The sequence below is a fragment of the Pezoporus occidentalis genome, unplaced genomic scaffold (assembly GCF_034315485.1).
Source record: "Pezoporus occidentalis ecotype Australia unplaced genomic scaffold, CSIRO_AGI_Poc_V1 ctg233, whole genome shotgun sequence".
Classification (NCBI taxonomy): domain Eukaryota; kingdom Metazoa; phylum Chordata; class Aves; order Psittaciformes; family Psittacidae; genus Pezoporus; species Pezoporus occidentalis.
Genome location: NW_026914212.1, coordinates 457,981 through 483,018, shown reverse-complemented (window position 1 = coordinate 483,018; position 25,038 = coordinate 457,981). Strand labels below are relative to the sequence as shown.

The following is a 25,038-nucleotide window of genomic DNA, read 5'->3' as shown; positions in this document are numbered from 1 at the left end:
TTTTCACAGGAATGGGTCTCTCCAATAGTGTTTCTATGTCTTCTAGTTTGCCCACTAAGGTGAAATCACTGTATATTTCCAGAAGCCTTTCAATAGTCTAAGAGCCAACAAAGAACTTGCATGAACTTCAGTTCTGTTGCAGGTGCTAGATTAGGCCATTGAATGCTTGTTGCTGCCTTTAACCTGCTCTTATACCACAGCATCGTTACATTTAACTTAAACACATAAAGAGGAGGAAATGAAGAAGAAAACATTACTCTTGAGAAGTTTTGCCTCTGATTACAGAGTAACTCAGTCTCCCATTACAGAATGGCTCGCAGCTATCTAGGGCCACAACAGCAAGAGGCTTAAGCTGCTGTACAGCACCTCGCATGTAATCCCAGATGCAACAACATCTTCCCAACACAGAGTTTAGTATCCCAAACTTCAGCTCTGCATAGAGAGCAAGGAATCACACAGAACAATCTGTCAGCACTGCAGTAGGAGGTGCAAAGACAATCAGATACTCTTCTTTGGTCCTTTTTAAGCACAAGACTCACTTGAAGCCCTGTTGTCAACCCACATTATGTTTAAAAGAATATTTGCAGAGATAGGAGATACTTGGAAAGATCAGTTGCAACTGAGTAGTATTTGTTAAACTAGCTCAGTGCAACCAACATGGGAAATGGGATTTAAACAAAGATAAATCAGTTTATCACCAACCTCAATAGAAGTACCTTGATGACTGAAACCTAAAAGTAGTAGCACTCTAAACTGAACACAGGTTAAGAGTAAATGCAGCAAAGTAGGTACGGCTATTCCTTCCTGCTTCCGGGAACAGCAGTTTTCCTTTGTCACACAGAATAAGGGGAATATCCAACAATCTATTCTAGTTCACTTCTTGTTCTCAAACGCGGCTGGCTGCTAGTAAGAGCAAACCTCAAAACAAATCAAGTGTTTCTACCCGCAGCTTGCAATTACCACAGCCATTTTGATTAATGCAGTCAAACTAGCAATGGACCCAACTCCATGGTCCAGGCAGGTGGAAGAGGTTTAACCACTGAGCCGAGTTCCAGGTGACCAGCTGTGCCTGCTGACACCTCACTGTTACTTCATTCCCGAGATTTTGGGCTCGGAGGAGTGTTCAGATGTAACCCTATTTGCCCTTTCTCCCCCTTAAAAACAAAACAAGTTTTCTATTTTTGGAACTTTCTGACTCTGCAGCTAGCTCTGTGCAGGCCTTCTTTTCCATGACGCTGTCTTTAGTTTTAACTAGCCAATGACTAGTTCTACCGAGAGATGTGGCTCTCAGTGCAGAACTTGTCCACGCGTGAGCGAGTCGGTGTTCGGAACGGCCGGTTTGGAGAAGCACCGTCCCTCCTCTTCCCCGTCCCGCCGGGGACAGCTCCACCGCAATCCCCGGGCGCCGTGCAGGTCCCGGACCCGCTGCCTGCCCCCCGGACCCGCCGGCTCTGCCTGGCCCCGGCAAACGGCAGCGTCACTGCCCTGGCCTTCCTCCCGGGCGTTCGGACTCTCCCTGCCCGTCACCCGCCGCCAGGCCCCGGGCTGGGAGCGGCCGGCTCCCCGCGAGAGGCCGCCGAGCCCTGCCCGAAACCTCCGTTCCCCGCTCCTCGCTCCCGGCAGCCGGGCCGACAGCGGACAGCCCGACAGCGCTCCCGGGGAGCCCCCTCCCGCCCCGGCTGCTGCGGGCCCGCCGACCGCGCCGGCCCGGCCTGCTCCGCGGCCCCGCTGACCTCCGCGTCAGGCCAGGCCAGGCCAGGCCAGGCCGGGCCTCCTCTCAGCCCGGTGTGACCCACCGTACCCCGCCGCCGAGCCCGCGCGGTGCCAGGCCTCCGCCCCCACCTGCCGCTGCTTCTGCCACTGCCGGCCCCGCGCCCGCCGCCCGACCGATGCGCCAGCGGGCAGCGCCAGCCCGGCCTGACGTCAGACCGCCGCGGTGCGTCGCCACGGGTTCCGGGTGCCGCGGCACCGCGGGAGGAACGTGTGCCTCCGTGTTCGGGTCCCCCCGTGGGGACAGGGCGGTGCGGACGGTGACCCCGCCACCGGCTGCGTCTGCCCCCCGTACGGCGCGCCGTGTCTCAGTATTGCACAGGCCAGCAGGCGGGACAGCGGCACCCCCATCGTGCTAGGATACTTGGACTTTTTCCTTTCCATCTTGTTTATGAGTATGAAAGGGATGTTTGCTGATGTCATGTCATGGGACTGCATCAGAGAATGGCAGGGTCACTTTGTTCAAGCAGTCACACAAGTATTCAAGGGTGTTAAAAGGCAGCTAGTCTGTAAGCTCTTCTGTGTAACAGACAAACTGCACCTTAGTGATTCCTGCATGACAGCAGTAAGCTCTCCTTGGGTCAGTGCTGCCCACACACTGAAAAGTCTATCTGATGGAGAATGCACTCTGTCACTAGTTAATCACCTTCACAATTCAAGTTGTGTTTTTCAGCCAGGATAGTGGCAGCCCCATCACGCTAAGGCACTTGCGCTTTTTTCTTCCTATAGTGCTGTTAATGGCTGTAGTGTAGTCCACGCTTTGATATATCTTTGAAGTACTATAAAAGTGGTGAAGGCAGAACAGAAATACCAAGAGATCCTCTATCTGTGAATAGAACTGCAGGTTTCAGAAACAACCAGTAAATGAGATTTGTGCAGATCAAATTCTGATTATGTAGGAGTCCTCTCTCTGAGGATAAAACTGTTCACCTTTCATTGCTGAAAAGGTATTTTCAGAAACTTGTAGGTATTGGGATAGAAATAGAAAGCAAGACAATGTTTAGATGGGGGAGGGAGCAGTTTTCTTCTGGAACAAGAAAATACTCCTTGTGAGGATTTGGGGTCTTCAGTGGATCCTGTCCTTTTTTGTGTGTGTTCAGAGTGTTGACACTGTTCAGGGTTCATAAAAAACTTTAGTTTTCAATTATATTTAAAAGCATTTTAAAATTCATTGAGAAACTGTCATGCTCTTTAATGAGTGAATGACCTCCATGGGCTCAAAACATCAAGAGTTTTGTTTAGTAGCTTTTTGGGACCATTTCCTCTACCATGTTGACCTTGGAAACTCGGTTAAGGCTGTGAAGCCAGAGCCAGGGCCATTGTCATGGAACTTTTGTGCCACTCAGGTCTTGTCTGAGTGTTCACAAGAGAGGCACAAATCCAGAAAACACCAGATCTTCAGTCTGCCAGAAAGTCAGGTACTGCTGGAAACCCAGGCAATGTATGAGGGTTATCATCTCATTCAATTCTGAAACGTCTGAATGAAATACATTGGCTCTGCATTTGCTGATGAAACCTTAATCAGGAAGTTTTTAACTAGCTGTGCTGCAGAGCTAAAGGCCTGAGTCATAATACCCTGAGCAAAAGAACTAGAATATTTAGATGAATACTATTACAAATGTGGATTGTTTTCAGACTGTTTGCCAGTGATGTGTGGAAGTGAAGGCTTCTGTTGAAAGACCACCTTCCCTCTGAAAAACTACAGTCCAGGCAGGTCTCCTAACAGTACTGTTAGGAGCTGAAGTACAGTACATGTGAGGAGCTGAAGTGAGGAGCCCAGATTTTTAAATCTCTTTGTTGTTTTTTTTTTCCACTCACATTTTCAAAACATAAATATAGCATAAACATAAATATAGCAAAACATAACATGTAATTGCAAAGCATAATGTATCTGTATACCATATCTGGAAGACTAAGTTCTCTTGCAGACTGAACAAACATTCTGCTCCAGCTGGATGTAGCTACTAATAAGATGTGAGCAGTGCACACTGTGCCATGTGCTCGAAGCCAAGGTTCCGTGGAGTGTGGAGGCATATTGTGATTGCAGACACACAGGAAAAGCTCTGCCACTTGTCTTCCTAGCTCTTGTTAATCTTGAGAACTGGATTTTCCGAGAGGCGATGTGAGCAACAGCCTACTGGTTTGACAGAACAGATAAGTATTTTCAAAGTAATTCAAGAGTTTAGACACCTCTGTCTTGGAAAAGTCTGTGGGCTGAGGCTTCAGAGTTGAGAAAAGCCTAAGTTGCTTTTGAAAATGTGACATGCCTTTAAGCAGAACAATGTCTGATTAGCTTTAGCATAATGACAGCAAGACTGAGAGACTTGCCCAAGTGCTGTGGTGGAGGTGGAGGGTGCTCCTTCTTGACCTGTAACTGAAACCATGCTTCCTGCCATTTGCCTCCTGGCCTATGCTTTATGGAGCACTCCAGACACCTCAGTATGCTTCTGCAGTGAAGTGATCTCTTCAGACACTTATTCCAGAGGAAACAGTGTGGAGAGTTATATGCAAATAACATGCTGTCTGCAGCTTCCTGGTGCAAGGCCAGTGTAGGTCTCCACGCAGCAGATTGCAGAGTACACCAAGAACAACAGACAAACAAAGCATCCAGCCAAAAGCCGAGGAACTTTCTGGGTGAGGCTCTGGGATTTCATTGTCAGCCTGTATCGTTCAGATCTGACTAAAACCAAACTGGCAGGAGAGAGACTACGTGCTTATCAGACATCCCTGCAGGTCACACCACTGGAAAGCCATTTCACTGTTAGCGATGTGGCCTTTTTGGCAGGAACAGAGTTTTGGATTTCACTTGTATTTGTAGGCAGTTTTAAAAAGCACAGGATTATCAGGGATGGGCTAGGTCTTTTGCAGCTTGCAGAGAAGTTTCTATCTCATCACAGCCATTCTGAAGAGGAAAAAACCCTTGTACAACACATTTCTGTTTTCCACTAATAACTATGTTTGGGTCTGACAGCCAGACAGCATCAGTGGGAATGTTTTCTCTGAATTATCTGGGCTCTGACTCTCAACTTTACTTTACACTGGCTGTACTATTCCATCAGCATTTAAAGACAGTGCTGCATACCCAAGGAGAGGATTTTTACTCATAGCTAAAGACATTGCAAGGGAAGAGGGAGAAATCAAAAGCAGTTCCAATCGATTTTCATTGAAGGGACTAAAGCACAGGGACAGTAAGAGTTAGACACAGTCACTTTGGAAATCTATGCCAGTGTGATGAAATCGATCTATACCTTGCATTTCCAAGCCACCATATATTTGCACTCTGTCTAAACAAAACTGTAGATTGCTATCAAGCTGGAACGGTCTAACTGTGAATCTGACAGGCATTCAGTGTAGTTCCCTTACACTCAGTACCAAGGTTTCCCTCTTCTAGAAAGGCTGCAAAGGGTGGAAGTATACGCCTAGGCTGAACTAAGAGTCATTCCTTCCCTCCCTCAGCCCTTGTGTGACTGCACAACAGTGATACAGGGTCTGGCAACCTCAGCTTTGCTAAAATAAACACACTGGATTTGAGCCAGAGGGAGATGTTACCTCCTTTTGATTCTTCACTGTGTCAGGTCTGTAAGTGTTTGCAGGTTGCTGTAAAACACCATCAAAGTTAAAATTGTGAAGATTTGTATTTGAAGCACTGAAAGTACTTCCCTCTGTTAATGTGTTGGGCCAGAACTGAAAGAGACAGCCCTTAGTTAGAATGTAGTAAAAAATACTACTGACCATGCCTGTTTGTGCAGTAACTGGTAAATCTAGAGAGGATAATGTTCTCCATAGTGTACCTTCCTTGCATATACAAAAGCTTAAGAGATAATTACTCAACAATTTCTGTGTACCTTACAGAAAGCATTCACCAGAAAACAGTGATGGGAACAATCAAGCTCCAGGCATGGAGCCAGTATGCAACCGATTTTTACAGAGTGTGGATCAATTGCTGAAAACCCCATCTATAGAAAAAAGGGCTTCTAAGCACATACTAAAAGCTCTTTACATGACTTGACCCATGATCTAACAACAAGCAGAAATGGAAAGTTCTGTTGTTTGTATCACAGTAATTACAGAGGCTTGGGCATCTCTGTGCTCTGTATGCAGACAAAGAGACAGCTCTTCTCCCAGTAACTTATCATTTAATAGACATGGTACAAAAAAGGAGTAATACAACACATCTCTGAAACAAACTCACTGGATAAGGTGCTGTTTACTTATTTTGAACAGGTTGATAAGTTGGCTCCAAAGCAGAAAACTGTTTTCCAAAACCATTCAGGCAAGACAAACAGAGTGTTTTCAGGGATTGTGGTTTCACTGTGATTTTATTGCCACCTTTGTCTGTATTTCAAGGTACACTGCTTGATTTCCAACTCTGCATTAACATTCAGCCAACATCCATATCTTCAAAGAAGGTATTTCAGCCAAAACCATAAGAGTTAAGGCAGTATTTCAAACATTCTTTGTTCAAGTGTCAATTTACTCTAAAAAAGCTACAAATCTTCAGAAAAAAATGTAAGATCTGTGGGATGTGGATTCTTCCCGCTATGTTTTGTGTAGTACCCTACACAATGGGCTTTGGACTCAGCCAGGCCTTACTGTAACATACATATGAGAAAAAGTTCTTTCAGAACAGGCACTTACAAAGTTTAAGGCGTAATAAGAGAGTTTACCTTCCCTCAACATCAACATGGTCTGACATATAGTAGTAGTCCTAATTCTGTGTATAAATGGTGTCTGCTTCAGGCATTGATTTTGATGGAACTGTTCATATTCATGGCATCTGTGTTGAATTAAAGCATTAGGACAAGGACAGTGCACTAAAAATAAATACATAAATAAAATCCCCATCCCTCATGTACAGAAGGATTGGCTCCTGTTGACTGGTATTTGACAACACCTCAAAGACTTGAAGCTGACATGGGATCTCTGTATAGAAGATCCAAGCATCCATTTATTCATGTTCCTTCCACAGCATTTGCAACAAACACATCAGCATATCTATGTGTCTTCCCTAACTTTTCTGGAGCTCTGAGGTGTTTGTATCTAACCGAATCAAGATTTAAAATGGGAGTATTCTGCCCATTCTGGCATGGCAGAACCTGAAAGCCCTTAAATTGGTGTTGAGAGTCTTGCATTGCAGAGAGAGTATTTTAACGGGTGGTTTTGATGCAGTGGCATGGTGAGTAGTTCTTGAAATTAACTTCTTATGCTCACTGGTCATTCTTTAAAGTTTTATATTCAAAGTGAGATAGCTTTCTGTAAAGGAGAAGGAAAACATGCTGCATACATGCGTGAACATGTAGTGAACTCAGTGTGTAGAAGTTCAGATTAACCAAATGTGCTTTTGCCTTGAAACTCTGTGAGTCAATGAAAATAATTGCTAATCTGGAGACATTTCATTTCTGAGTCACTTCATGGTGCCCTTTTCATTGCCAGCCATTGAGCCACTGTAATGTGATAATTCCACTGAGCTTAAATAAAGCCAGCCAAGTTATAATGTGCAATATTATTTCTTGGAAGCTTCCTTACGCTGTCCCCATTTGTATAGCTAGAAGTCCAGATCTGACAACTTATGAGGCGCCTACAGAAGCAGTTGGGAATCAGTTTTTTAAATAATCTAAGGAGGTGCATCATCTTGTTTCTTAACTATCTGAGGCACTTTTCAAGTACCTCTATGGCACCAATTCATCCCATCAAACTTCAGACACTCCATTGACACTTCAGACACTGGGACAGTGCTTTAGATTCCCTCTGTAACCTCCAGAAAACAGAAAGGCCTCTCCAGGGAGTGCTTCTACCCATCTTATTTTCAGTCACTCCTTAAGGGTGCCTTTACCTCTCTTTGGATAAACAGCCTAGAGTGAGAGTGATCCTTCTCCTAATTTAGGTCTACGGGGGGCCTACAGCTAAGTAGGAAAACCCTGGATGTAGGGCTTCTTGTTTCATCTTGAAATGTTTTCAAAATGGGGTCCAAGTTGACTCCTTCCTTGGGGAGCATAGAGCAGGGGGGGTCATGCATTCACTTTTACCCAAAGAGAACGCTGCGCTCAACTGTTGCTGACTTGAGGTGGTTGCACTGCATGGGAGTAGTCATTTCTCCCAGTCTTGCGTAAAGATCTTTCCTCTTCCCTTGGTGAAAAGGGAAGGGCTTAGAACTATATAGAGTTATCTCATTAATATTGCATTACCTTACAATAGCACAGAGTTGTCTGTCCCCCCCATACCTAAATAAAAAGCATAGGTACATTTAAAAACTGCTGGAAGGCATTACTATTACCCTTAAAATGCACAGAAGCAGGTGATGACAGCACATTCTCTTTCTTTGTCTGAGTCTAGTATGCTTTCCTTTTGCTGAGCTGAATTCCCTAGCACTTGTGCATTGTAATAACCATTCCTGGAAACTTGTGTCTCTGAAGGCTGGGTGGTGTCATTGCCGAGGCATTCTGCTAATTGACTTGCATGCTATCCTTTTGTTTTTATCCACTGAATCTCTGTATGTCATTAATGCTCTCACCCCTAGCCTCTGTGCTTTGAATTCAGGAGCAGATGATGACAGGAAGAGCAGTAAATTAGATACCTACAGCAGTGCCCTTTCCTCATGAGATAGTAAAAAGCATCCCCAACAATTTACTTAGGAGCTTGCTGGTTTTCTTTTATCTTCATTCATGGAACACACATGGGAATAAAACACATCATCCCCACATCTAATACATAACAGAAATACAACACAGACATCAGGTTTTTGCAAATGGATTTTTTCCTATTTACCTCCGTAACTTTCCTTGACCTCCTTTGCTTTCACATCAAATGCAGACAAAAAAATGATGCCAAGTTGAAACAGCACTGCCATTCTATACTTGGGTCAAAAGACTGCCAGATAGGAAAGAGGAGAGCATCTGGTTCCTGCTGTCACTCTTTACATACCATGATGAAAAAATCACCACTGCTGGAATCATCTCTGCCAGCCTCAGCTGAGAGGACTGGCAAGAAGTAAGGTACAGTCTGAAGAGATGGGGACAGTAGCCTAATTATTTTCATGTCAGTGATACACTGAATGCACCCAGTTTACCAGAGAATAAACAAGAGCTTTCAAGGGCATGGGGACAGCTGAGGAGAATACTCTTTTGATTTACGTCCTCCAGCATTCTTGTCACATGCTTAATTGCTATGAAAGCAGCATGCATATGGAAGGTGCTTACTGCAGCTGAAAAGACATTACTGATCTCTTTAAAAACTCAGTTTCACAGTAAGAATAGATCCAGTGTAACAAAGCCCATCATGACTCACTTGTGCAAAGAAGGGTTCTCACTCTAGGAGCTGTTATTACAGTGAGATACAGTTGGTAGGGGTCAGCAATATCTTAAAAATGCCTGTCTGCCTGTCTAAATAGAAAACTTGTGGAAATACAACCCTCAGAGGATATGCAGTCTACCAATATGTACTTACCAGCAGCATGTCCATGGTTGCTTTGGACTTGCTTGAAAACAGTTGTTTAGGGGATAACTGATTATGTTGTTTATGTATTTGGGTTCGCATTAAAACCTATACCCACTTTAGGGTGTTTCAGCAAAGCCCAGCAAGGTGCCCTGTGCCTGTAACATCAGGGCAGTTTGCATTCTTTCTTCATCCTACAGCTCTGGGTGTCTGCAGCAGTTTATGCCCTGGCTGTAGCCTGGAGAGAGGGGATGGCTCTGGGGGCACACAGATGGGCAGGGGCAGTGGGAGTGCAGATAACCGCTGTCATGTGGCTTCAGGAACAGGAGATGGGTTAAGCATGAGCCAAGAACAGTGTGGCTGTAGCTGCCACATCTGTCATGAGCATCTCGCTTTTGAGGGCTTTGTTTTATTAATCTTTGCTGCTGAATGCTTCTGCATTGGCAGAGAAAAAACTGACACTGAGGTCAGCCAGCTGGATTGGGAGGGAAGTGCAGGGGAAATTCCATAGGACTGATCAGACTTGTACCACAAGGTCATGTACCAGGAGGTTATTTAGATAGGGTGTATCTGGAATTTTCTGGATACTTGCAGAAATGCAGCAGGGGAAGGAAAAGGGAAAGAGAAAGGAAAATGAAAAAAATCACAGGATTACATATTCACGAGGTTTAAAAAAGCATAAAACTGGTTGATACACAAGCTTCTTGTTGCTGGTCGCAGACTTGACACATTAGTTATTCACATGAAGCCTCTGGAAAAGCAGTAATGTTCTGTTCTTGTCTTCAAAACGTGACATATTTTACTTGGTAGAATCAATTGTATTTTAGGCACTTCTTAGATTACTAACTGTAGGAAGAGTTTCTGCTTGAGGTTTTTAAAATATCTGCTAGCAAATTCAGAAATGGTAGTGTACAATCCAAGGCGCCATGAAGATCTGAAGAAGTCTTAATTTTATGTGATAGTTTAACTTCAAGTATCAGAGATCGCAGCTGAAAACATTATTTATATCAAGATAAGCAGTACAGTGGTTTTATTTATTTAATGTCTTATGGACTAGGCCCAGTGAAGCATCACGCTTTGCTTATTCACTAAACAGAGCCACATGCAAAATAGCAGATGGTAAATGAAGGTTTCAACAGAGAACTGTATTTTCCTGTAGTAGAGGGCTACAAAACATGAGCTATTTCATTAAATGTAGCCTAACCTCATCACTAAAATGTTGGTTTGGACCTGTTTTTAATGAGGGAGTTAGCCAAAATAGGATTTCATAATTTGCAGCATCAGAATCATGAAAAATATCCCTATTGAATGGAGTTTCAACATATAGTACTTGCCTATGTATTACTCAGAAGTAAGAAACAAGTGATGCAGAAAGTGATATGGGGTGAATACACTTATCTGATAAAGGTTTATGTCTAGAACAGATAGCATGAGACTGGTAATTACAAATAAGAGGCAGGCACCAACTTGACAGGTCAGGCTTTGCACTGGAAAGTGAAATGTATTCAGTGTTGTCCAAACCAGACACAGTAAAACTCCATTTCCCTGTGCTTGCTCACAACTTCACGGCTGTGGTCAGCCTTGTGGCTAATGTCTAATTAACAATTAAATAATTGACTATGGTACTTGGGATTGGTGTTACAAGAACAGAGGCTTGTCCCTGCAAGCCACAAGGCCTGGCAGTATAGAGGACTAAGGAAAGTTTTAGGTATAGGTGTAAAACAGGTATCTGTCAGAGCAGAATGTGGAATCACTGCCATCTGAAAGTGTTTCAGTGTGGTGTCTCTACTATCAGTAATTTCAGTAATTTGGAATAACTTTAAAAACCCTGTGAAAAGTGACAAAGCCGAAGGGCATTCAGCTATCAAATAGCACAGGTTTTGGAAAGGAGTTTGTCCCCCAAAAGAAGAAAAAACAGCAAGTTCAGGAGTTTTGAAAATGTTGTTTCTTTCCATAGAACAATAACACCACTTCTTCCCAATGAAATAGGTAAAAATTGCAGCTGATATAAACTGGACTCTGTGTGTTGGTGTAAAATTAACTATTGGCTTGTAAGCTGGTGTATATGACAGAAAGCACCAAACTTACTAAAAGATAAGCAATATCAAAGACTTGTCATAAAGTTTCAGTGTACATCCACATGCCTGCAGCTCTTGGTCTGCTGCCCTCCTTTGAACACAAGGCTTGGTGGGACAAGTGAAACTGGTCATCAGTTTTTGCCCCCTGAGATGGGGACAGTGATAGAGGTCAAAGAGCTGCAATATTTACTGTGGAAACAGGATTTTAACCATGTCTTTAATGGAATTTCCATTCTATGGTAATCAGACCTTTCATTCACTGATTGTCCAGCCTTAGTGCACTGAATGTGCCAGCCCCATTTCTATACAGATAACCTGGTGAACCCAGGGGATCCAACACAGCATTGTCAGGTGTAGCATGTGTGTCTGTTAGCAAACACTTTTGTGGCTCTGAGCATCTGTCTCTGAAGGGTTTTTGCAGCACCAGAATGATTCCCTGAAGACAGACAGATGGTACCATCTGTGTAGTCTTCTGATTTTCAGCGTCTGTGCTTGCTGCAGTCTTACTGCGTATTTAGGAATCACTTGTTTTCAGTTCATGCTGCCAACTGATTCCCATTTAGAATTCTCCTAAAAGTTTCCGGGGCGAGTGGTCATCTCCCTGCCTCTTTTGTGGTTCTCAGGAAGCTTGTTTTGATGGAAATGAGTCATTTCCTTAGAGCATGCTTCTCTCATTATATTGTCAAAGCAGAAATACAGATAAGGAAAAAATGTACTTGCAGAGAATTACCAGGTCATATACTTAGATGTGACACAAAATCACTTGAAGTGGATGTATAAGAGAAAATGTTCAACAGTTACAATTTCAGTAAATAGCATAGGAAAACTAATAAATCATATCGTGTTGTGGTTCTTAACAACACAGTATTTATTATCCTGGCCTTATCTTCACTTGGTTGCAGTTCAGACACTTTGCACAGGAGCTAAAAATACAGGGAACGTACTGTGCATTCTTTAAGAGAAGCAATTAGTCTCCTACTGAAGGAATGTCAGATACTGCTTTCCTCCCAATCAGGGCAGTTTCAAGATGAAGCTAAACTGGCTTTTTTATGTTCCATCCCAAGTTTCTGTGGTAATGTCATGTTACATATTTGTAAACAGCAACTACCCATTTAACTTCACACCCACTTTGAACATCCTTGAAATGTCCGACTCTGTCTTCTTACAATCTTATTGCCAGTATATATAATTATTTGGGGATAATTCCATATATGAACTCCTCGGTGATGTAGTAGCACTGTAACATGTACGTGAATAAGTGTATGTGGGTTGTGTGTGTGTACAGGCATACATGCACAGACACGTATTTATGATGAATGTTGTCTGGCAATGGCACATCCCATTATAAATCTTTATTTTTCAGCTTCTTATAACTTTGTCAAGTTGAGGCCACTCAGGTTGAATGCCATTCAGCCCAATTTACATACCAGAGATTTCTTTTGTGCTGACAATTTGAGGTTTCAGCTAACTTTTCTCCATTGTAGCCAAGAATGTGACTATAAAACATTTTGCCTTCATGAAGAGGATTCTTACAACTTTTTGGGAAAGCCCTGGAACAGGGCTGTAGAGCACATGGATGCTGCCTTGCTGTCACAGCCACATCTTTTTGTTGTCCTACTGAGAATTAACCTGAATTTGACCACGTTTCAGTTGTTTGAAAAATTTCATCTCAGCTATATACAGTCTTGCCTTCCTAAATTTCACAGCTGACATTTGCTGATGTTTCTATCTGCCCAAAGCACAATTTAGTCACTGGGAACGCCTGTGTCCTGACTGGCTGCGTGTGTTCCATCCCCAGTTGACTGAGTGTGGAACTGAGTGTGCAATTCAGCTGCAGGGCTGAATGACACTTGACTTCTAACTGCCTTTACGTGGGTTCAGTATAGACTGAAAACAGAAGCAGAAAAGCAAAAGGGAGGTCTCTTGTGAGACCTGCACATATGGTTATCATTATACAGGTATTTAAAGGCTTTGCAGACTAAGGATGCCGTGCATGTTTCTAACAAAGCCATTTCCCTGAATCTCTTGAATCACATCCCTTGCAAACTTTCCCATTTCCACCCCATCCACCTTACATCCCCAGAATACCACTTTATGTGGAATTACAAATCAAGAATTGGTTTTGACCTGAGTAAGTGGTCTGTACAGGAATCTTGCCGGTTGCTTTCCATTAGGACAAACTGAGAATGAAGTTGGGTATTACTCTGATGTAGCCCTTTTCCAAAGAATATACACATGTCCATTTCATTGGTCACTGGAGGAATTAAGCAAAGATGGTTCTTTACTCATAGTATCTAGTCTGTTCCAGTTAGCAGTTGGCCAGAGAAGTTCATTCTGGACATGATCCTAAAGTTAGTCCTTACGACTGTTTTAGCTTACTCTGGCTCCTCTGTCAAATCCTCTGGTGGAATACCAGAAAAATATTCACCTATTCTCTGCCTTTCAGATTATAGGAAATAATCCTAATTTTGCAGACAGAGGTTTGAACTGAAGCAAATACTTTTGGGTGATTTCTGCACTAGTACTGTTGCATGGTTTCCAGTAGGCTGGAACATGGGCAAGGTAGTATCTGTCTGCAAAAGACTCTAAAGCTGCTAATTTCTTGCTGCTTGATTCAAGTAACTCTTTGTTGTGGTGTCTGGAGAAATATAGTTAGGAATCGATGACCTTAATAATAAATAAGATCAAATATACTCTTTCACTTTAGTAAAGAACAAATGAAAAAGAGTGCATAAATTAATATTTTTAATTTAATATAGCAAAATGCTAGCATTATTTTTCTTTCCTTCTTCACAACACTGAATTAAAGGTACTTCCCTGTCTTTGGCAAAACACTGGCATCAAGTAAAAAGCAACAGGTCAGTGACAGGGAATACAAATTAGCTTCCTTTTCTAAGAGCTATTATTCATACTCTTGATTCTGGCAAATCCAGGACAAAATTAAATGTAGTATTCCATAACTCTCTGGGAATTGTAAAATATTCTACTGATAGCAGTCTGAATGATGTTAAACATTTATGTGTAACAGTTCACTTATCTTGAAGCTGGGGGGACAGGAACCTAATTAGTTCTATGTAGAATTTTTATTGCTAAATTCTAAGAAAAGGATTTGGCAGTTTTCTTTGTAGAGGCTCACAGTGACTTAACAGCACTTTAGAAACAGAGCAGGTGCTTACTGCCGGAACAACTGCTGATGGCCTATCCATCTGGGAAGTCTCTCTTTTGCTTTTGAGAGTAAAGGAGATTATCCGAATGCTTTCAGCAGTATTCAGCAAACCTGTAGCTGATCATTTGCATCATTAGAATATGTCACAACAGTAAGAGAATATTTGTAAAGCCACAATGCAGTGGTCCTTGTTCTTAGTAATAGAAACATAGGAAATACTTGTTTCCTTATTTGTGCCACCTCTGAGTAACTATATACCCTAGTCTACAAAACCAATTCACATGTTTATCAGTAAGACCCAGAGGCTTTAAATTTGCCTCCATTTAGTGGAAAAGAAATCTAACCAGTAGATCATGGCAGGGGGGTTGGAACTGGATGATCTTAAGGTCCTTTCCAACCCTAACTATTCTGTGATTCTATGATTCTATGCTTTTACTTCACAGTTTTTACTACACAGTCTGTGTAATAACAGAGCAGAATTGAGCTGATTTATGAGATCTTGATATTTACATACATTCCAAATTCCTGTTTCATGTCATGTCTGTCTTTAATTTTGTAATTCCTGGCTTTCAGATGTTTGTTGGGGATCACTACAAAGTTCTTATCATGTTTTCTGTCACACATTTTCAGTCCCCACTATGATGGAAATAGTATTTTGTCTGGTTATTGAACTACATAGATTAATTTTATCATATTGTGCTTTGAAATTAAGAGCCAAGTTGACTGCCTGAAAAAAAAAAAACATGGAGAAGGAAGTGCTGTGGCATAGCATACCTTCCTTATTTTAGCTATACATAAAGTAGGTATGCACTGAGTTACAATACTTCTGATGCCCATAAAACAGAATCAAAAGCAGTGGTTCTGCTGAATAATTAATCTTTCATGTCTGAATTTGAGTTAGATCTGTGCTACAGCTGGTGCCCACATGGATTATTTTTCTTGGTAGTTTTTGTGTACCTGATGAAGATATCTGTGATGGACTTATTATAGAAAAACATGTGTCGCATGCAGAAATCCTCAAGGAATTAAACTCAGCTGAAAGGGGACTGCAACCACTGTTGAGAAGGGGGAAGAGTCAGGGCTAATAGCACTCTTGAGACATTTTCATCTGGTTGATGTGTCAGCAGGGTTCTGGCATATGTCCTCAGAAAATCAGAATGCATTTGCACACTTCTTCATCTGCATACCACCCTCTGAATTGTGTTTGTCACCCAAAGTGTTTGATCAAAAAATACACTTTTGAGGACTTTTAATGATGGAAAGAGCGATAATGCCTATAGAGATGGCATTCTGATCTTGTGGGAAAAAATAAGGAGAAGCATGAGAAGAGCTCCTGAATGGTGATGAAAGGGGTAGGAATGGAAGAAGCCAAAAATGAGAAATGCTTGTGAATATTTTTGCAGCATTTACCAGTCTTATTGAGGACAAACAGAACTGCCTGAAATCTACTTTTCAATCAAGATATCAGCTCCTAGGGGTATTGTTTACTTACAGGCTCATTTGAGACTGCTGAACAATCTAGACAAGCTATTAAAATGGGTCCTTAACAGGACCCTCCATACCTCTCCATTGTATGCTCTTGCATGCAAGTAAGTTCTGCTTTCTTTAGAATTTCATCATGGGTTTAAAAGACACAGAGAACACAATTCAAAACCACCAAACCCACCAAAGTATTAAGAAGACAATAACTTTCAGTCTGTTCACGTACAACACTGGAAAAGTGACCCAAACTAGTCACAGTATTGCAATAGCTTCTAATTGCCACTGGGTGGTGGCTGTCAAGTCAGTTATCCCCCCCTTCTGGGACCAGGTAGGTCTCTCTCCTCTCACCCAAACAAGCCACACTCAGTATTGCATTGTAGTGCAATAAGAGACAGTATTTCTGACTCACCATTATACTCATTCCTGTTTAGATATTAATGGTACCATTCTTCTTGTGATGTAGCTAATGCCAATGTAACAGCTGCCCACTTATTGTACTACTCCTCTGTGACTGACCAGCATGATTGATGAATGTCAGTTCACATTTTTGGGAAGCATATTACAATAATAAGAGGGAGAAATCTGAGGATAATGAGAAAAGAGCAAGCTGTCCTACTTGTCAGAAATGTCAGCAAGCTGTGAATCAACTTGCAATTCTGTTACAGAGAACATTATCATTTCTACATTTTACTCTGAAACTATCACATTGTACAAGAGAAATATCAGAAAGTCTTCAGTTTTGTTTTTTCTTTTTAAATAATTTCCATCTTTTTGTGATTTTTTCCAACCACATTTATGTTTGTATTGTACTTGTTGACAAGGGTTGTGCACCATATAGCTGATCTATACTTGAGACTAAGAATTGCACAGACCAGACAGTGGTTGTCTTATGTATGTGCTGCCAGTGTGTGAGTTCAGATTGCTGCTTTGTCATCTCTTTGTTATCAGGGTTTTGTTCTGGCTGGAGTATTTCCCACCATGGTATAGGGTATGACACCATGAGACAAGTTTCAGCTTAGAATTTAGGCACAGTTTGCAGAATGCTATCTAGCAGTACCCTATGGCCTTTAATACTAATGCATGTGGGATAACGGAACAGGATGTTAAAGGTGTTGCATATCCCTAAGCAAGAGGAATTTTAGTGAAACTAGTTACCTGAGTTTCTGAGGTGCCCTGTAATACCAGGTAAGCCTATGGACACCAGGCCCATTTGTGCAGGCTGTGTACTGGCCAGGGCTCAACATGTTGTCCTGGAAACCTTATTTAAGGAACAGCTGATGTGGCATCTTTTATTGTCATCCCGTTGGGATCTAAGGGGTTATTGGACCATTGAATTTTGTGTCTCTAGACTGGCATTTGTTAGAGCAGCAGGGCTGCTGCTCAGGATACCCCTGCTGCGCGCGATCACCAGTTCTCACCAGGGACACAGTGCTTGGTGTTCGCCTCCTGCCTGTTGCACTTTGCTTGGTTCTGATGTCGGTATCACTGTCTCCAGGAGCACACTGGCTTGTGTGTTCACATGCAACCTGGGACCAATTAATAATGTATTTGCTGTCATACGGGCTGTCCACTCCGTGGTAGCGTTAATCAGGGTGCCTGTCAGGAACACCTCTGAGCCAACAGCAGTGTTTGTACAGAGCCTTCTGGACAAATCCTCTCTGTTCAGGCTGCCTCAGGATGCTTGCAGTTATGTTTCCTGAACAGTTGTTGGACAGTGCTAAGCACTGCCTTTACCACAAGCACATGCAGCTTCATGTGTCAGTATTTGAAGGACCAGCAATGTGAATTTTGCATGGCTGTCACTCTGGCCTACTTTGCTGTTGTGTTGTCCATGGTCTCTGAGCAGAATTCACCTGCCCATACGGTGCTACTGTGTCCAATCTTTGGCAAATACTTGGTGCTTTATCGTAAGGTTAATTCTAGATCTTTAGAGATGCAAAGTCTGAGTGTTTGTCTGAGGATCAAATTGTGACCTTGATGGGTCTGGTTAGGCCAAAGAGTTGCAAAGTTGGCTTCCACCCATCGTCTGGAGGATGGAGAGTTCCTTAGAAAGCTGACCTAAAATCATAAAATGTTTTTGAAGCTTGCACTCCTTATCTGCTCCAGTTTTGCACTGAGGTCATCACGCTTCAGCTTTACAGACGTTTAATGGGTTTGCCTGCTCTAGCAAACAAAAGCTAGTAAAAAACTAAGTAATTATTCTGTCGCCTTCACGGAGGTGCCTCGTTACTACTGGCACTGCAGGAGGTGCTGTTTGAACCATCTATCCCTGCCCTCCCTAGTTTCAGTTTAGACAGATCTTCAGCTTCTCCGTTCTGCCACTCGCTCGTTTTCCCAGCGCGGTCCGGTTCGGTTCGGGTCGGTATGCCCGGCAGCCCGACACACGGCACCGCGCGAGCCCAGCCTCACCGCGCACCAACCGCTCGCTGCGGGCTCGGTCCGGCAGCGGCGGGCGGTCAGCGCACGCTGCGGGAACAGCGGTCAAACTCGAGGAGGCGGGGGGGTGACCTAGGCCGGAATGGCGACGGCGGGAAGGCGGGGTCACGCACTGCGGAGGGAGGGTGGGGGGGCACAGCCCCGGGGCCTTCCGTGCATGGAATGGCGGCTTCCTCCCCCGGCTAAGTGCGCGCACCCCCTCCCCCGCGGAAGTGACGTCGGCCGCGGGGTCGGTGCGCAGTTGTTGCGCGGCGGCCACTGCCCTCCGCCCTGCCCCCGCACGGCTCCGCCCCGCGCCGCCTCCCGCACCCGCGCACGCACGGACGCACGCACGCACGCACGGACGCACAGACGCACGCAGTGAGCTAGCCAGCGACGGCCGGGCCGCCACCACGAAGCGCCGCAGCCCGGTGAGTGCGAAGTGCTGAGGCGCGCCGCGGGTGGTGCCGGCGGCAGGGCCGCTCCTGCTGTCCCGCCGCGCCGTTATGTAATGGAGCCCCGCGCCCGCCGCCTTCTCCGCGGCGTGCGCTGCCGCCGGCCTCTGGGGCGGGCCGCGCTGATCCGCAGATCCCCGTCCGCCATCCGGGCGACCGCTTCTCTGGCGGCTGCGACGCCATCGCTGCCCCGGTGCGGGCCGCAGTCTCGGCGCTGTGGCGCGGCAGCGCTGCGAGTGATGCCGGACAGAGCTCTGCCGCCCGGCCGGCACTGCTCAGCGCTCCCCGCCAGGCGGGGCAGCGGTAACCTTCAGCGCCGGCCGGGGCTCGAGGGCTCTCCGTAACAGGTGTCGGCAATGGCCTTTTAGTGGCGGCAGGTGACGGGCTCATTCACGCAGAGAGTCAGCTTCCCGCGGCACCGGTGTAGGCAGGGCCTACCGGCCCCCTGCGTCTGTCCTTTTATGCTTTCTGTTGCTGCTGGGAGGTCGGGTTACCGCTGTTCAGTAGGTTAGTTTTGGATGCACGGCACGTCTTTGATGCTGCCTTATTGATGAATGTTGGAGGTTGGCCAGTTGATAAGTTAGTAACAATCTAATGTAGCGTCTTGAGGGGCTGGTCGGTTGGATTTTCCGATAAATAGCATCACTAAGCTTCAGTTGCATGCAAAAGGATTAATGTGGTTTGCACGTTTTATCTGTACTTTTAGATCTGTGAACTAGAGGAAGGCATGAAATTTTAGCCGTCTGTAGTTTCTAGGAAGAGTTGTGAGACAAAAACAAGAAAAGGTTTGGTGCAAACCGTGCTTTCAGCACTTTTCTGGAAGGTTTGGAGCCAAACTGTAAACACCAGCCAAATGATGAAATCTTGTGTTCTGAAAAACATGGAAAGTTAGTTTTTAAGTAAGGGGAGGTGTACACCTCTCAGCACAAGAAGAGCTGAGCTTAATTTGTCCTTAAATGTCCTGTAATTGTGCATGTTACTTGATTTGCCTAGACTTTGTCTGCTGTAATGCAGTTTTATTGTAAGGTGTCCAGTTGTTGGTGTCACAAAACTTCTGTGCTTGTATAATGCATGCTTCCCAACTTGTACATTTGGGACATACTTTCAGATTAGAAAGCAGGAGAAGTTAAGAGGCTTTTGGGGATTTTATGTTAATTTGGGATGTGTGACAGATCGACTTCATTTCAAATAGGTTTTTAGAATAAACTGAAAAAGAACTTAATGAAAAGATGCTTCGTAGGATAAAAATTTGCCAGGAGCTTCAGGATTTAACTAAAAAGTTGTGAATATGATTATTTCATGTAGAAGTTCCAATTTGATTTACACACACCCACAGTTTTTCATAGCTCATTAACTTCCCCAAAGTTTGGCTTCTAAAATTCTTACTGTGAGGAACTTGCAATTCTGCTGCACTACTCCACTTCTCTGAAATAAAAAAAGTACACAATGTCCAGGCCATGCAGGAGATGCAAGGACTGAAGCTGGCAACTTTCATCCCTTTGTGCAGTAACAACCAGAGAATTGTAGGTTTTGAGAAATGCCGGGCTATTTGTTTAGTCTTTCCATAGGTGGTGGGTTTCTTGAAGAAAAAAGGTGTGGTGATTGTGTTTTGGAAGAGCAGAGCAGTGCCACTAATGTACAAATGAAGTTGGTTCATGAGTGGGTTTTAAGTTGTTGGTATAGATTTTTTCATTCATGTGAATGACTACTAGAACTGAGTTTTTAATGTATGATCATATTGTGTCTGTCCTCCCTGATACTAAGTAATATTGGTGTTACCATATATATATTTCAACATAAAGCCCCCTAATAACAAACCACTAGTAGGATAGCCTTACAGATGGGAATTGTATTAACTGGAAAGGATTAAGAAGTCTAAACTGCATTATCTTTTTGTAGCCTGAAAAAAATAATTGCATGTGCACAGAATACAGCAGGTGATTTCTGGTACCTCATTATTTCTTCTGTAACAAGAACACCTTACACCTGGAGCAGGGAAGGAAGACTTGCATGTGAATGATGTTTCCAGCTTAGTATTTTACTTTGTGGGTTAACTTTAGGGCAGAGTTGTTAATAGTCCTTTTCAGGCTGTGGTACTGCTACTACCCAGTCCCGCTCCCTTTCTTCTGTTGAAGCTGGTGCTGTCTTAGACACTCGGTGATGTTTCTCAGCTCTCTTAAGCTGGTAGGTAGAAAACATGGCAGCTCCACCCAAAAAAAACTCCAGCAAAACCCAGAATTCTGCCAACTGATTTAGCTGATCTGACTTCCTGAGGGGTTGGACTGCCAGTGCTGTCCCAGCCCAGGGAGCGGGATTGCTTGCCGGAAGCATGGCAGTTGTGAGTAAGCATTGATTCCAGCTGGCTTCAATCGGGGACTGCCATAAACCCATGCCCTGTTTTGAACAAGGGTAGTGCTTGCTTCCTGGTAAAGCTCTGTGACCTTTTTGCATGTATTTCATTTCTTCCATTTATCCTCAACCTGCAAATACCAGTGCCGCATGGGATGTGTTCTCTTAGACTTTATGAAGTCTTGAATGACTGCTGATATAAACACCACTCCCCCACCCCCCCTTTTAAAAAAAGTCATCAGGACAAAAATACCTGTTATTTGACATGGGATTTGCATCAAATGGCCTGTTTTGATGGTTGATGCTTTAACAGAATATAATGCAACAGAGACTTTAATTATTGTCTCTATTTGAAGAGCTGTAGTGTCCTGAACTATTTTCTTTATTACTTAGCAGTGGAAATTACTTTTTTTTTACATTACGAACTACCAGGTATTTAGGAAATCTGTTTCGCTTCTACTAAGCTTTGACTTAATTACCATCTCATTAATTTTACTAACATTTTTAAGGAGCTGTATGTAAGTGGAAACTGGGTCGTTTGCATGGTAGCATATGGCATTCTAAAAGTATTCCAGGGTGGAAAGATGTTAAATACTATAATGACTTAGTGTGAGTCTGCTGAAGTTCCAAGAACAAAAACATTAGTGGACCACAACAGTGGGGTTTAGGCAAGGTACTTGGTGATTCTTCCCCTACTGTTGTAATGGAACTAACATAAAATGAGCACAAAATAGCATTCACTAGACCTTGTCCTGATAGAGTTTCTGCACAACTTTGGAAATAAATATTAAGAAAATATGTTACAGAGGAATGTGGAGTTTGTTGTACAGTTTTTGCATTGATCTGTGGGTTTTTTTTTTCATGTTTCTCTGCAAAATAATTTCTAAAAGCAGTTTTTTGCAGAAATGTGCTCATTCTGAGTGTAGCAGGAAAAGCTGTATGCAAGAGTATGTGAGTTGTAGAGCTTCAACATGAGCAGTGGTTGGCCTTTGTGCTCAGCTTCCTGAAGCATGGATTTAAGAGGGTGAATGTCCTCATATCTGTACCAAGATGAGATTTAACAGACTTGATCAAAACTGAGTTCGATAGTTTGGCTTTTGCAAGAATGAAAGGTGAAGCATTTGTGCTTCCCAGGCATGCTTTAATCGCAGCATCTTTAATAAGCATGATTACCTTCATTTCAGCTGAAAGGATTACTTGACTGTAATTTATATGCAGTTGACTCTGTGAATTTATATACACATAATGCACAGTAGACACTTATTTACATATACATTAACATGAGAATGCTTTGGAGGGGATGCCAGCAGAAAGGTTGAAAGCCGTGATTCTTTAGGTTCGCTTTATACTTGTTTCCTTAGTGTTTGATGTGGACTTGAAGCATTACAGGGAAGTGGACTGCCAGGTTCCATATTTAATTATCATAGATGCACTTCCAAGTAAAGTTACGGTAAGAGTGGGACAGTTGTAACCACTGGGTAATACTGTATAATCATAGTTATGCATGTTGGGTCCTTCACAGAAGGCCTTAAAATAATTAATTTTAATTAGAAATTATCTGAAGCTTCATCTGCATTACGAAAGCTGTAAGCACCTTTTTGTAGGCTTGTGGGTCTCTGCTGGAGTGTGAAGCAGAAGTGGTCAAAGTACATTACTGTTCAACCAAAGCTGAATTAGTGGGGATGTGTGTGTGTGCACAAATTTCAAAGTACAGATGCAGTTGAAGTTGACATTGTTTCCAGTAAGAGGCAGCTTTCAGGTTTCCAGTGTCATAGTGTTTTTTCCCTTTACTTAAGTGGAACTCCTTTCACTTAATCTGCGCTGTGCTTCCTATCAAGTATGATGAGTTGTCTGACCTTTCCTCCAAATTTTCTGTACCTTTTCATCTTTGTATGGCTTCTAAGTCATCCCCAGAATGTACATGCTTGTGTTCTTCCTCAGTCATTGATTAATACTTCTAATAGTTTGTTGTTTTAATATATTTTACCCAAATATTCATAGAATACTCTTGCTGAATTTTCAGTCCTCTCTTTCTTCTCATTGCCATTCAGAATGGTGAGAGGGTTACAGGATTTTCTTTCCTCCTAATTGCTGTAGAGACTGCAATGAGGAGCAGCATATTTGTAGGGATATGAGGGTGTAGGAGAGTGCTGTTTATGTCTGAGTGGAAGGTTTTATTCACCTCCCTTAAGACATACATATGCCATACCTTCATACCCCACAGTTCAGAAATGCTGAGACTGAAGTGAAGCTTGCACCTCGTAAGGGTTTTGTCAGTTTGGAGGCAAAATAGACATTGAAAGAGAAGAAGAGTTGTAAATGAGAAGGAAATGTAGGAAAGATAGTAAGGGAATAGGCTGATAGATTTCAAGTAAATGGGAGTCCTTATTTAGAAAGGAGGATGCCCAGGAAAAAGTATGGGAATAAAGAACAGTCTTTTTACAGTGAACTGCCAGACCAGCAAAACATGCCTGTTGATCATGGCAGGGCACAGTTAATGCTACTAAAACTCCACGGGGCTTCAGTTGAAAATAATGCTTTATGCTTGCAGACAAATAGTTTTTCTGCAGAACATTTCCAAAGAGATTTGTGTACAACTGCTTTTTTTTTCCTTTTTTTTTTATGTTGGTGAGGTGATTAAAATATGCTGAACTTCATACTAAGCAGTGAATATGGCAGGTTGCTTTTTAACTTGCTCTCACTGGAGTCTAACATGTAAGCAAGTATGAAGTTGGAAAAAAGAAAAGCAGTTTTATGAAGTTAATGTTGTTGCTAAGTCTGTATGTGGGAAAAAGAAAACTTGGTGAATCCTGTAGTTCTCTTGCATTGAGTTTGGGTGTTTTGTGAAAGGTGATGATAAACTTTCTGACAGCACTTATTTCTGATTTCCTAATTTTGCACAAATTGTTCCTTTGCTTCTGGAGTGTGCTAGGTGCTGCTAAAACTCTTGGTACAGAGCTGGTTTTAGTGTTACATTAAAAATCAAACTACTTAGGCTTTATACAGTCATTTAACACAGGTTTATCAGTGCAGCTATACTGAGAAACTTAGATTCCTACCATAATGTTTCTGTAACTAAAGTAGTGCGTGCTTAATTATTACTCTTTTTTGCTTCATAAACTTTATCTACAAAACACTTAAACTGTGTTAAATTGTTTAACACACTGTTCATCTAAGCAACAAAGCATTTTGAGATATGTAGAAGAGGCAGTGACTCAAGTATCAGGTATTAACAGTTAATAAGAAAGTGTGGTTTCATAGTGTGCCCTGCTGTTGTGCTGTCAGAGGCTATTTGTAGTGAAAAATGGGCCCTTGCAGGAAGAGAAGTAGTAAATCTGTCAATATATGTAGAAAACGAGATTATTAAAGATCTTTGGGTTAAAATACAGGTTTTTTTTTTAATCGAAAATATTAGAAAAGTAGTTGTGAACAGTACTTAAGAGGCACATGGCAGGCTTCCTTATGAGCTGTGGTTCAGTGATATGTATCCCTAGAAGTACACAGAGAAGCATCTTCAATGCCATTTTATTATCCTTGGCATTCACATACCAGATCCTTTTTAAAACCAAAGGTTTGATTTTATTCCTGCCAGTGATGCTTCTTGGTGTGTGAATGTGTAATTCAGAAATGACTGGATGCAACTGTCAGCTTGTCATAGGCTCTGTAGAATTTAGCAGCAATTAAAAAAAAACCCACGTAGCTGTGAGCTAGTTGGCTAATAACAGAACATCTCCTGCCTCTTTCTTCTGTAATACTTGGGCTGTGGATGGTTGATTTATGTAGTGCTGGTAAAGGACTAGAATTCCAGGCTTGAAATGCCAGTAAGTATTTGCATCTCTTGGCTAGACGCTTCAAGAAAGAAATGGGAAGAAGATCATTCAAGACTGATGGA

General features: G+C 42.9%; 1 protein-coding gene across 2 annotated transcripts in view; it reads right to left on the bottom strand.

Annotated features, from left to right (window-relative positions):
• Positions 1-25,038, bottom strand: part of PLEKHB2 (pleckstrin homology domain containing B2) — a 469,993-nt gene that overhangs the window by 10,732 nt on the left and 434,223 nt on the right. The window contains exon 1 of one of the 2 annotated variants that reach the window (XM_062621763.1): positions 1,843-1,939. The exons of the other annotated variant lie outside the window; for it this stretch is intronic. The gene's annotated coding sequence lies outside the window, so the exon portion shown is untranslated. Of the gene's footprint in view, positions 1-1,842; positions 1,940-25,038 lie in introns of those variants that run through there. 2 annotated transcript variants of the gene reach the window in all.